A 13,471-nucleotide genomic window follows, 5' to 3' on the forward strand; every position below is an offset into this window, starting at 1 on the left:
TACGCTTCAAGGTATATGTTGTTGAATAACATATTTCTTCTTTTAATTTTCTTCTTATTTCTATGTTAGATTGAATTAAGATTTGATTAATTTGCAGGTTCAAAGTGAACTTGAGGAAGACAATCATGGCGTATCAGAAAATTTAAGGTGGCTAGCAGCTGGTCCAAACATGGCAGTGCCATTATATAGGAGCTATCTTATTAAAGGTATTAAATTCAATATCAAGGCACAAGATGATGTGCGGACAACTCAAAATAGTGGAGTTTATTTACTTGCACATACCATGCAAGTTGTTAGTGCCAAGGATAAAAACCCAATTCTCTCAAATATGGGTTTCTATGGTGTCATTCAAGAAATTTGGGACCTTGACTACCAAAAGTTTACAATCCCAGTCTTTAGGTGTGATTGGATAGATAGTTCTGGTCTTGTAGTCGACGAACTTGGATTTACCCTTGTAGATTTGAGTAAAATTGGACATAGGAATGACCAATTTGTTTTGGCTTCTCAAGTCAAACAAATATTTTTTGTTGACGACCCGATGCATCGTGGTTGGTCGGTAGTGTTATCAATGCCTAATAGAGAATATAATGATGTTATTGGTGATGAAGTCTTAGGTGATGTGATAATTGAGTGTGAGCCATTTACTAGAGGGATGCCAAATGTTGACACATTTGATGAACTGGTGGGTGAGTTAGGTGGTCAAAATATTCGAGGTGGGTGTGAAGATATATGGATTGAATGATGCTTATGTAATTGGCAGTGTATGACATTAATTTTGTAATATATTGTAATGTGATTTCTTCACTTTCATTATACAGGTTTTGGCCACAAAACAATCAGTGCAAAAAATACTGGTTCCAGATTACATCATTATATTCTGCATAAAAAACGACGTCTGTTCAAATAAAACACGACGTTATGGTGAACCAGTTATTCAGCATATTTACCGACGTCTTAAAGCAACGTAACAATGAAGAACCACGACGCTATTGTGAAGCAATTATTCAGGATATCACGTCGGGGAAGGATTAAGAACCGCCATGTAATTCTAAATAACACGACTCCAATCCCATAATACCGACGTCTAAAAAACGAGATAAATAATCTGAACGTTAAAAAATACGACGTCATCATACATTTTCCACGTCGCAAGTTCTTTTATAAACGAAGAGGAACGAAATGAATTCGACGGTAATTCATTATAACCGCCGTCTAATATCAATTAAACGACGTTATTTGTAATACGGCTCTCATCATAATCAACGCCGATGTTCTGTAATGTTTGGAACCGACGTTGTTTAGAAGTTCAACGTCGTCTACATTAATAAGTGCGGCGTGAGTAATGAATACATATAAATACAACGTCGACTATATAAATACATACGTCGTAAATAATGACATTGACAACTATTTCCACGTCATCTTTTTTAGAAAAATCGAAGTGGAAAATTTATTTCACGACGGTTGTTTGTAAATAAGAGACGTAGTAGATTTCAATAACGTCGTCTTCTCATGTATTTAAAGACGTCATATTTTTTCTTGTCGTGAAAATTATATTTAACGGCGTAGTGTTTTAGTTGTCGTCGTTGTATGTCTATCTTGCGGCCTTGTTCTTTTAATATGTGTCATATTTTTCCTTTTTAACGACGGTGATTTGTTTGAGTTGGTCGCCTATTCTCATCCTCGACTATTTTTTAAAACTTTAGCAGACTAAACACGTCTGTTTTTATTTGTTTTCGACGTTGTTTTATTTAACAACGTCTAATATTTATCGTCGTTGTTTGTTTCTGAAAATAGGACGTATAAATTTTGTAATACGACTCTCATATATTTGTAACCGACGTTGTTTCGTTGTTCAACGTCTACTCTATAAATACATACGTCGTAAATAATGACACTGACAACTATTTCCACGTCATCTTTTATAGAAAAATCGAAGTGGAAAATTTATTTTACGACGGCTGTTTTTATATAGGCGACGTAGTAGGAATCAATAACGTCGTCTTCTAATGTATTTAAAGACCTCATATTTTTTATTGTCGTGAAAATGATATTTAACGGCGTCTTATTTTAGTTTTCGTCGTTGTATGTCTATCTTGCGGCCTTGTTCTGTTAATATGTGTCATATTTTTCCTTTTTAACGACGTTTTTTTAGAGAGTTGGTCGTCTATTCTCATCCTCGACTGCTTTTTTAGATCTTTTTGCAGTACAAAGACGTCGTTTTGTATTTGTTGATGACGTTGTATATTTTAACAACGACGGTGATTTAGCGTCGTGGTTTATGAGGGAAAAGATGACGGTGGATTCCACAACCATTGAAAAACCGAATACACGACGGTGATTTACCGTCGTCTTTTTGCTTTTTTGTAGTAGTGGGTACTTGAATTACTTTTGCAGGTCCCTAAACGAGCACATGCAAGAGTAATATATCTCAACTCTCCATCATCTCCTTTTTTTGATGACCTCTTTATCACTGGGAAGCCAGATGGTTTCCCATATTCTCTATAATATTGAATTAACTCATAAATATTGTCAAACAGCGTTCCAACCTTCGGCTCTTGTATTTTTTTCTTTCACATCTATTCTGTTGTCCATGGCAATCTCATCATCCCCATTACTTTCAATTTTAATCCCATCAGATTCTAGCTCAACAACTTCATCTTCATCAATAACTTCTAAACTTGCAGAAATATTTGAATATTCTTCCATTCCTACATCATATAGGACATAAGCTTATGATACATAAGCATATAATACCAAAATTTCAATACTGCAGTCAATCAATTCATCTAATTACTAAAAAAAAAAAAAAAAAGTGAGAATTATAAACAAATTAACGTATCAGCAACCGTGTGTGCAACGAGCAACTACAAAAAGAAGAATTGAGAATACCCAAATTAATGTATCAGCGACTAAAAAAAGAAGAAGAGAGAATACCTAAATCATAAATGCAACCAGGAGTGGTAGTTATGCTACCATGATTCAAGTTATTACAAGTTCTTAAGAAAAACATGTTCAACTAGTAAAAAAAAAACTTAATTTGAATACTGATGGAAACAAATAAATTAACAATCAGCAACCGTGTATTAGAAGAAAGCATTCATCCAAAAAAAAAAAAAACAAGGTAAGCTAAACAGAAAAAGAATGTTATAACGAAGGTTTACTCACCTAAAACCATGGAGGAAGGAGTAGAGCGGAGGAATGGCGTCAAACGCTGCCATGTGTCGTTCTCTTCCATTTATTACTATTTTACAATGTTTTGACTTTCAAAAATCATAATTAATTCGTAAAAAATCTGAAAAATGCCACAAACTCCTTACAACATTTTCTTCATCTTTTCAGTTGCAAAATACAAATTTGACACATAAAAATAATTTCTCAAACTCAAGTTTTTTTATATACTACTACCTATAACACTAAGTTGAAGATCATTACTCTTCCTCACTATAACTCTTCCTCCAATTATAACTTCAAATTTCTGAAAATCAAATTTTGATTTTCACGCATTCGAGTTGAACATAATGTTGTAAGGAATTCGTAGAAATTTTCAGTGTACTTTTCTGATTTTTTAAATAATTTTTCGTGAATTTTTTAAGATAAACTCACAAAAATGAAACATTAATGACATGTGGCACTGACACCCATTGGAAAAACTGAGGACCCAGTCATCACACACTGCCATGTGTCATTCTCTTCTATTTATTACTATTTTACAGTGTTTTGACTTCAAAAAATCATAATTAATTCGTAAAAAATTTGAAAAACTCACCGAAAAATACCAAAAACTCCTTGCAACATTTTCTTCATCTTTTCAAGTGTAAAATATAAATTTGACTAAGAGAAAAATTCAAATAATTTCTAAACTCAAGTTTGCTTCCATACTAATAATAACACTAAGTTGAAGATCACTAGTCTTCATCACTATAACTCTTCCTCCAATTATTACTTCAAAATTTCCAAAGTCAATTTTCAATTTTCATGCATCAGAGTTCAAGACCATGTCACAAGGAATTTATAGAAATTTTGGCGTATTTTTCTGATTTTTTTAATAATTTTTCATGAAGTTTTTAGGATAAACTCATAAAAATTAAACATTAATGACACGTGGAGCTACAAGATACTGACACCCATTGGAAAAGCTAACGATCTAGCCATCAGGCGCTGCCATGTGTCATTCTCTTCCACTTATTACTATTTTACAATATTTTGACTTTCAAAAATCATAATTACTTATTAAAAAAATCTGAAAAATTCACCGAAAAATGCCACAAACTCCTTGCGACATTTTTTTTTCATCTTTGTAGTTGTAAAATATAAATTTGTCTTAGAGAAAAATTCAAATAATTTCTCAAACTAAAGTTTGCTTTCATACTAAAAATAACACTAAGTTAAAGATCACTAGTCTTCATCACTATAACTCTTCCTCCAATTATAACTTCAATTGAAAGTCAAATGTTGATTTTCACACATTAGAGTCGAAAGATAATGTTGCAACGAATTTGTAGAAATTTTTTTATGTATTTTTTTATTTTTTTAATGATTTTTCGTAAATTTTTTAAACTCACAAAAATAAAACATTAATGATACGTGGCAATATGAGATACTGACATCCGTTGGAAAAGCTGACGATTCACCTTCAGGCACTGCTATGTGTCATTATCTTCCATTTATTACTATTTTACAATTTTTTGACTTCCAAAAATCATAAATAATTCTTAAAAAATTTGAAAAATTCACCGAAAAATCCAAAAGCTTCTTGCGACATGTTCTTCATCTTTTCTATTGTAAAATGTAAATTTGACTTAGGGAAAAATTCAAATAATTTCTTAAACTCAAGTTTGCTTCCATACTAATAATAACACTAAGTTGAAGATCGCTAGTCTTCATTGCTATAACTCTTCCTCCAATTATTCTTTCACATTTTCCAAAGGCATTTTTCAATTATCACGCATTAGAGTCAAAGATCATGTCGCAAGGAATTTTTAGAAATTTTCAGTGTATTTTTTTTGATTTTTTTTAATGATTTTTCATGAATTTTTTTAAAGATAAACTCATAAAAATGAAACATTAATGACACGTGGAGCTACAGGATAACGACACCTTTTGGAAACTCTAATGACACACCCATCAGGCACTGCCATGTGAATTTATTTCCAAAAATCATAATAAATTCATAAAAATCTCAAATAATTTCTCAAAGTCAAGTTTGCTTCTATACTAACAATGACACTACGTTGGAGATCATTACTCTTCCGTATTACAACTCTTCCTCTCATTATTCCTTTAAATTTCCCAAATTCAAGTTTGGATTTTTCTCGCATGATAGTCAAAGATAATGTCACAAGAAGTTTGTTGTTGGTGTAATTTTCTGACTTTTATTTTTTCAATTTTTTAAGGTAAAGACATAAAAATGAACATCTCATGACACATAAAAATGACACTAGTTAGAAGCACTGACGATGCATTATTTAAATGCTGCTACTTGTCAATCTCTTTCATTTATTACTATTTTTGAATGCTTTAACTTTCAAAAATCATAATAATTCATTAAATAGCATAAAAATACACACCAAAAAAATTCTACAAACTTAATTTGACACTTTCTACGTCTTTTGAGATCATTTTAAAAAATTCATAAAAATACTAATGAAGACTTCTCAGTCAAAAAATAAAAATAATATTTTGAAGCTTTATTGAATAGTAAATGAAGCCATGTTAAAGCTCCAGTGAATCCTTTTAAAGCTTTTACTAAACATATTTTAGTGGCGAACAAGTGATGCTGCAGCATTGAGATTCTGACTTGTGTCATTTGTCTATTATTTTATTGCATTACTTGTAAAATTTATAATTTTTTAAAATTATACAAATATACATAAAATTACTATAAGTTCCTTGGCTTTTTGGACGGCGATTTCCTCCCTAAGCTTTGCCATCTTTTCTCTTTTTCCTCGCCTGTTGTTTGTGCAGAAGAAACACAAATACCCTTTAGTGATCAAAAGAAAAGTCTTGAATTGAACTCTAAAACATACAAAATGCAACTACCTGATCAGTGACATCCATCCCCATGTAATTTATACCAAATGTCTCTCATGCCTTGCTGAAGACGGGCTCCACATTTATCAAAAATGTTTTTGACCCAAATAATGGTGTCTCAAATGTAATCTCCCTTTTTGCAGGTAACCTTTTTTCCAGAACCTCCTTCTTGAAGTCTTGAGATTCCTTAACACCCGCCCCTATAAAAATCTCAACATCTGTTCTTCCTATAATGTGCTGGCAAGAGGACAGAACATAATATAATTAAGGTGGTTTGGTGTCAGAGTGTCACTTAAGCAAGGCAGTAATTACCTCCTTTTAAATTACATTCAAGTTATACATCAATCCTATCAAACCTTGAATAAGAAGTTTTGACAGGACTCGACCCAAATTTCACTTTGGAATCTGAGCCGAACTCTATGCGTGTCCAACATCTGGCAGGTGCCAGGCACAAATGATCTAATTGTCCTTCTGTTCAAAATTCAATTTATTTCGAGTTTGGCTTCTTTCGGCAGAGTCTCCCCTGTAAAATGAACATTTCTCAAAAATTTTACCGGTCAACAAACATTTATAATTTCTCAATCATTCAACATGTATTAAAGTATATCCAAGCAAATCAAGCATCATATTATTCTAGCCTCAGGCCGCAACAATTCAAATAAATCAATCTGCTAATAAAATTCATGTCAACTTTTATAACGACAATAATACATTGGCAATCTCAAACATTCTAACTCGTGGTTGCACCTTGTAACCATAGGCTGCCTACGTACCTTTACTGAGGGATCAAGCCACACGTAGTTCTCATATTTCATCTCAGCTTCCTGGCATTACTCACTTGGCAATAAATAATTAAATGAATGAATAAAAGCATTTAGATTCGGGTAATCACACATGGAGAGCCATCACTATCCATTTCCTTGTGACACCATTGGTGACACGTCCTGCCCTGTAATCCTCGCTGGACTCAGGAAACATCTAGTCAACCTAATTCGCAATCCTCGCTGCCACGGTTCGGATATCTCTAAGACTCGTGGGGCAAAATATTCTAGAAAAACTTAAGCTATTTAATACTATATAGAATAACAAAAGATAAAGATAAATAAACATAGTAAAATAAAATAAGTTAAAGATTTATAAGCTTCGAAGACCCTTGTATCCTTGTATTGAAACTCGCGTAAGGTTCATAAATAAATAAATATATATATGTATATCAACAACTTAATTAGAATCTATATGTATATTTCCATCTAACACTTGTAAAACAAATGTGACACTTAAGAAAATAATGGTAATCGTATAAAATCCTCAATATAATTTAAAAGCTTTTTAAAATGTAAATTCTCTTCACCTAGGTGTACCCCCCATTTATGATCCGCCAATTTGTTTAATGCCGTCAATTCCATCATCGCAGGTCTCGGAAACATAAAGTTAACCGAGCCACATTCCTCACAGGTCTCAGAGATAACACTTCAATCTGAGCCGCATTCCTCGCAGGTCTCAGAGATGACACTTCAAGCGCTGCCATGTGTCATTATCTTCCATTTATTACTATTTTACAATGTTTTGACTTCCAAAAATCATAAATAATTCTTAAAAAATCTGAAAAATTCACCAAAAAATGCCACAAGCTTCTTGCGACATGTTCTTCATCTTTTCAATTGTAAAATATAAATTTGACTTAGAGAAAAATTCAAATAATTTCTTAAACTCAAGTTTGCTTCTACACTAACAATAACACGAAGTTGAAGATCGCTAGTCTTCATTACTATAACTCTTCCTCCAATTATTCTTTCAAATTTTCCAAAGGCAATTTTCAATTTTCATGCATTAAGTTGAAGACCACGTCGCAAGGAATTTTAAAAAAATTTCAGTGTAATTTTTGTATTTTTTTATAATGATTTTTCATGAATATTTTTAAAGATAAACTCATAAAAATGAAACATTAATGACACGTGGAGCTACGGGATAACGACACCTTTTGGAAACTCTGATGACACACCCATTAGGCATTGCCATGTGTATTGATTTCCAAAAATCATAATAAATTCATAAAAATCTCAAATAATTGCTCAAAGTCAAGTTTGCTTCTATACTAACAATAACAGTATGTTGGAGATCATTACTCTTCCTCTCATTATTACTCTAAATTTCCCAAATTCAAGTTTGGATTTTTCTCACATGATAGTCAAAGATAATCTCACAAGAATTTTGTTGTTGGTGTGATTTTCTGACTTGTTTTTTTTTTTTTGGGGTCAATTTTTTAAGGTAAAGACATAAAAATGAACATCTCATGACACATGGCGCTATGCGAGAATGACACTCATTAGAAGCACTGACGATGCATTATTCAAGTGCTACTACTTGTCAATCTCTTTCGTTTATTACTATTTTTTAATGCTTTAACTTTCAAAAATCATAATAATTCATTAAATAGCATAAAAATACACCAAAAAATTTCTACAAACTCAATTTGACACTTTCTACGTCTTTTGAGTTCATCCTAAAAAATTCACAAAAATACTAATGAAGACTTCTTAGTCAAAAAATAAAAATAATATTTTGAAGCTTTATTGAATAGTAGATGAAGCGATGTTGAAGCTCGAGTGAATCCTTTTAAAGCTTTTACTAAACATATTTTGGTGACAAACAAGTGATGCTACAGCATTGAGATTCTGACTTGTGTCATTTGTCTATTATTTTATTGCATTACTTGTAAAATTTATAATTTTTTAAAATTATAAAAATATACATAAAATTACTATAAGTTCCTTGGCTTTTTGGACGGCGATTTCCTCCCTAAGCTTTGCCATCTTTTCTCTTTTTCCTCGCCTGTTGTTTGTGCAGAAGAAACACAAATACCCTTTAGTGATCAAAAGAAAAGTCTTGAATTGAACTCTAAAACATACAAAATGCAACTACCTGATCAGTGACATCCATCCCCATGTAATTTATACCAAATGTCTCTCATGCCTTGCTGAAGACGGGCTCCACATTTATCAAAAATGTTTTTGACCCAAATAATGGTGTCTCAAATGTAATCTCCCTTTTTGCAGGTAACCTTTTTTCCAGAACCTCCTTCTTGAAGTCTTGAGATTCCTTAACACCTGCCCCGGTAAAAATCTCAACATCTGTTCTTCCTATAATGTGCTGGCAAGAGGACAGAACATAATATAATTAAGGTGGTTTGGTGTCAGAGTGTCACTTAAGCAAGGCAGTAATTACCTCCTTTTAAATTACATTGAAATTATACATCAATCCTATCAAACCTTGAATAAGAACTTCAATGGCAATCAATTACCTCCTCTTGCAAACTTGGGAAGTGATTATAGATAAACCCATACAGCAATTCTTTATCCTAAAATAAGAAATTATCAACAAAAATAATTTTCAAAAGTGATCAATGAGGTCATTTTAAACATAAACATAGGATTTACAATGTATCAGTGAGTTACCTGATGACCAATAACAACAGGTGCATTCTGCAACACAAAATGCAAGAAATTATTTGCTCTTTTCAAAATCTGGGACAATTCTTCCGCCGGTGAGGACTGCCTTTCAAGACTTTGAATGCTTTCCTGCAATTAGTCCACAAGTATCTGCTCTCTCTCAACACTTGCCTCCATCAACTTCTCCAAACTTTTCCCTGCACTACTTCAGTGATAAAAGTAAAATAAAATTAAGGTAGGAAAAGTATGAAGAAGCCAATTCTGGTAAAATCTGATGTCAAAAATAAGAAAGTAAGCCAAATTGAGAATTTTCTCTGAACTCATGAGTAAACAGAGAACATGAGTTTATTATGATGTAGAAATAACAGAGGAAAACTTAGACAAATGTCAAGAATACATTAGAAGACCAAGTAGCATGTGTGTACATTGTATACCTCCTCCAAGTAATAGAATTTGGATAAAAATAAATTTTTCCAATTTTTTTTATACATCAAGAAGTTGAAACAAGGCAATAAAAAACTTAAAACTCAAGAGAAGAACTCAACTCAAAATAAACACAATTAACGAAATTCAATCTTAAAAACAATAAACTCAAATATTTGTTCTCATCTTAATAATTTTGCAATGCAAATGCAAATTGGAGGGGAAAAACAACCTGCGTAGAGAACGAAGGAGAGCATTAGAAAGCCAAACAGTAGACAAAAATCCATAATAAAAAACCCAATTGGGTGGGGTTATCTATTTTCTCATTTTAATAGCCAAAGACATTTAGTTGCACATATTTTTTCAGCAATCACAGCAACCATAGCAATTAAGGCAATCACAACAACCAATACCAATCATAATCATCCATTTAATCATAGACTGGATAACTATACATACACTTATAGATTAAGATTTTTTTAAAACCTTGATTACTAACTTTCACAGAATCACGAAAGACAACCTTTGTCCAATCTCAAAGCCAATTACAATCTTAAACAAGGCCTTGCCAAATTTAATTAAAGAGGACAAAATCGAACCAAAACCAAACAGACTAAATTAATTAATGAAGAAAAGAAAATTGAAAAACAAGTAGTCAAAAATGAAAAAAAACAAGTCATACTCATAATTAAAGATATTGATGCAGATAGAGAATGGCAGGAACAACCAGATGGGTAGCAGTAAAAATCCAATCTTTGAGCAGCAGTATGACTTTGGCAGATTACTACCTTTCCCTTCACCACCACGAAAAGAGAGGGACACAACGAAGAGGAAAATGAAAGAGATATCAAATGAGAGTAGTAAATAGGGCTTTTTGGCCTCGATTTTTGAATTTTGATAGGGAAAGGGAAGAGAGAGAGAGAGAGAGAGAGAGAGAGAGAGAGAGAGAGAGAGAGACGAGGAGGAGGACGAGGGAGATCCACGCGGAGAAACTGAGAGAGAAATACAGAGGAGGAGTTTGAAAGGAGAGAAACTGAGAGGGCAGAGAAAGAAGAGGGGGAACGTGAAAAAGTTGAACAGCTAGGAGGGAGGAGAGAGAACAAGTTGAGGGACTCATTCTAGTACAACTGTTTCATTTACAATTGCTTTTCTCGGAGTCGTTGGATTATATCCAACAATGTTCTCGTGTAGCTTTTCTCATTGGATAACCTCCCTCTTCATATTGTAATGTAAAGTGGTATAGAAGGTGGGCCGAAGCCCAACAAAATATATGTGGGTCTACAGATACGCTTAGACTATAATGAGGGCTAAGTTATAAGGGGTAAGTTATAAGGGGTTCAGTTTATAGCCATCAGATCAATCCAAGCGCTGGGGAGAATTGAGATTAAGTTTCACAATTGGGTAGGTGGGGAACCCAAACCCGAATTGAATATCCAGCACGTCCAAAAGAAGAAGAAGAGGGAAACAGGACCGAAAAAGAAGCAGAAGAGGCAAACTCGAAGTCTGAACAGAAAACACTCTCTCTCTAAAACCCAGAGGTCTGAGAAACCAATGAAGGCAACGGCTAACGACAGTTGAAGGCAACGATTCGCCACTCACGTTCTCCAGACCCTGAAAAAGTAGTTATTTTGAGTAGAAGGGGAAAAGTGTGGATTCCAAATCAGTGAAGGGGCGAAGCAGTTGAAGGGGAAGGAGAGAAGCTGTATTCGTTGGAAGTGGTAGGTTCCATTTGTGGAGCAAAGAAACAGAAACACCCCACACAGACGGCTTGCAATAACCAGCATTTGGTGAGTAATTTATGGAATTTGAGTTTAGGGTTAGAGTAATGGTTTTCCCCAATTTGTACCATAAATGTTGTTAGATTTGGCATCTGGAAGTTGTGCTTCAGTTGCATGTTAATTTTTGCTTGGGTATATGTTAAAAAAATAATGAAAATCAAGTCAATAACAAGTGACTAACATGTCAATAATGATGTGAATAGATAATGGTGTTGAATTGGAGGAGGCCCTCAAAACCTTCCACATTTGAAGCAGTGCATAGTGCAGATTATCTCTCTGGCGCTAGAATATGTATATATATATATTTTTTCAAATAAATATGATTTCCTCTGTTACTAAATTTGCCTGAGAAACATGAGAAAAGATAATAATAAACTCATGAATAGAAGTGCAAAGCATTTGATGAGTAATTTATGGAATTTGAGTTTGGGGTTAGAGTAATGGTTTTCCCCAATTTGTACCATCAATGTTGTTGGATTTGGCATCTCTTCTTTGTGCTTGAATTGCATGTTAATTGTTGCTTGGGTATATGTTAAAAAACGAATGAAAATAAAGTCAATCACATGTCAATAACATGTCAATAATGATATGAATAAGATAATGGTGTTGAATTGGAGGAGGCCCTCAAAAACTTCCACATTTGAAGCAGTGCAGAGTGCAGAGTGCAGAGTACCTCTCTGGCGCTAGAATTTATATATTATTTGAAATAAATAGTATTTCATTTGTTACTAAATTTGGCTATGATAAATGAGAACAGATAATGATAAACTGATGAATAAAAGTGCAAAGCATTTGAAATAAAGGTTGATCTATGACGATTGTGGATGACTGAAGAAAAAGCTAGAAAGAAAGATGAAATCTGACAATTGCTTAGCAAGCAGATAGCAGAGTAGATGCTTTGCTTTGCTTCCTTCCACTATATTTCTTATTTATGTAGTTTGTGTTGTGTATGAAATGACAATAATTGTGATGTGTGTGAAGTGCAGAACTTGCCTAGATTGCACTCACACGAGTATGGATCCATAAATAAAACAGGTGAAATTGTTTGTAATTCACATAAGCATTGCATTAACATGTATTTGCACAAAATGTGTCACATTGCGTTGATGATGTTAAAGCCTGTGATCAGTAATCCCTATGCTCATGTACTTTGTAAAATTTGTAATGTGCCTGGTTGACTAGTTGTGATTGTGCAAATACGTGGTAGTATATGTGTTCACGTTATTTCACATTGTATTTGAGGAAATGGGATCCAACGTGGAGCTGGTATGGCCAGAGGCAGAGGCATATTCGTCACGGGTGAACAACTGCTCACATGCAAATTCATCTCTAGCTGCAATTCGAGCGAAGTTGAGTGCTGAACAATTAGAACAATTCAAGACATCATGCTTTGGCCATCTTCTGAATATAGATAAGATTCAGTTTAGCGGGCAGATTGTGCATGGGGCTGTGTTGCGTAGAGTAGCGGGGCAGGGTGTGAAAGACTTGGATGGACTGAGTTTCTTATTAGGGTGTGACGTTGCTCAGTTCACTCGTCAGGATTTCTGTTTGATCACAGGGCTTCGTTTTGGGGAAGTGCCTGAACTTTCCAGTGGAGAGAGTGATGAAATCAGACTTCAGCAAAGATATTTTATAGACGAAGGAATTACATGCAATGCTTTAGAAGAAGCATTTCTGAGGTGCACAGAGGAAGATGACATCTACAAGCTAGCTCTTGTTTACTTTGCTGAGTTAGTGGTTTTGGGAAGGGACAAACATTTGAACATCAATCTAAATTACCTGACCCTT

The 13,471-nt window shown here is 33.6% G+C and overlaps 1 long non-coding RNA gene across 3 annotated transcripts; it reads right to left on the reverse strand.

Moving 5' to 3' along the window:
• Positions 1-8,700: 8,700 nt before the first annotated feature.
• LOC117613621 lies at positions 8,701-10,915 on the reverse strand. Of its 3 annotated transcripts, none has more exons than XR_004583756.1 (5): positions 10,588-10,915; positions 9,489-9,679; positions 9,335-9,391; positions 8,956-9,183; positions 8,701-8,865 (listed from the first exon to the last, which is right to left on the reverse strand). It is a non-coding gene; the product is annotated as an uncharacterized LOC117613621 (long non-coding RNA). The 3 variants fall into 3 exon arrangements; XR_004583755.1 differs by having other exon boundaries at positions 9,489-9,687; XR_004583754.1 differs by having other exon boundaries at positions 9,489-9,684; positions 10,588-10,914.
• Positions 10,916-13,471: the final 2,556 nt, after the last annotated feature.

The sequence above is a fragment of the Prunus dulcis genome, unplaced genomic scaffold, assembly GCF_902201215.1.
Source record: "Prunus dulcis unplaced genomic scaffold, ALMONDv2, whole genome shotgun sequence".
Classification (NCBI taxonomy): domain Eukaryota; kingdom Viridiplantae; phylum Streptophyta; class Magnoliopsida; order Rosales; family Rosaceae; genus Prunus; species Prunus dulcis.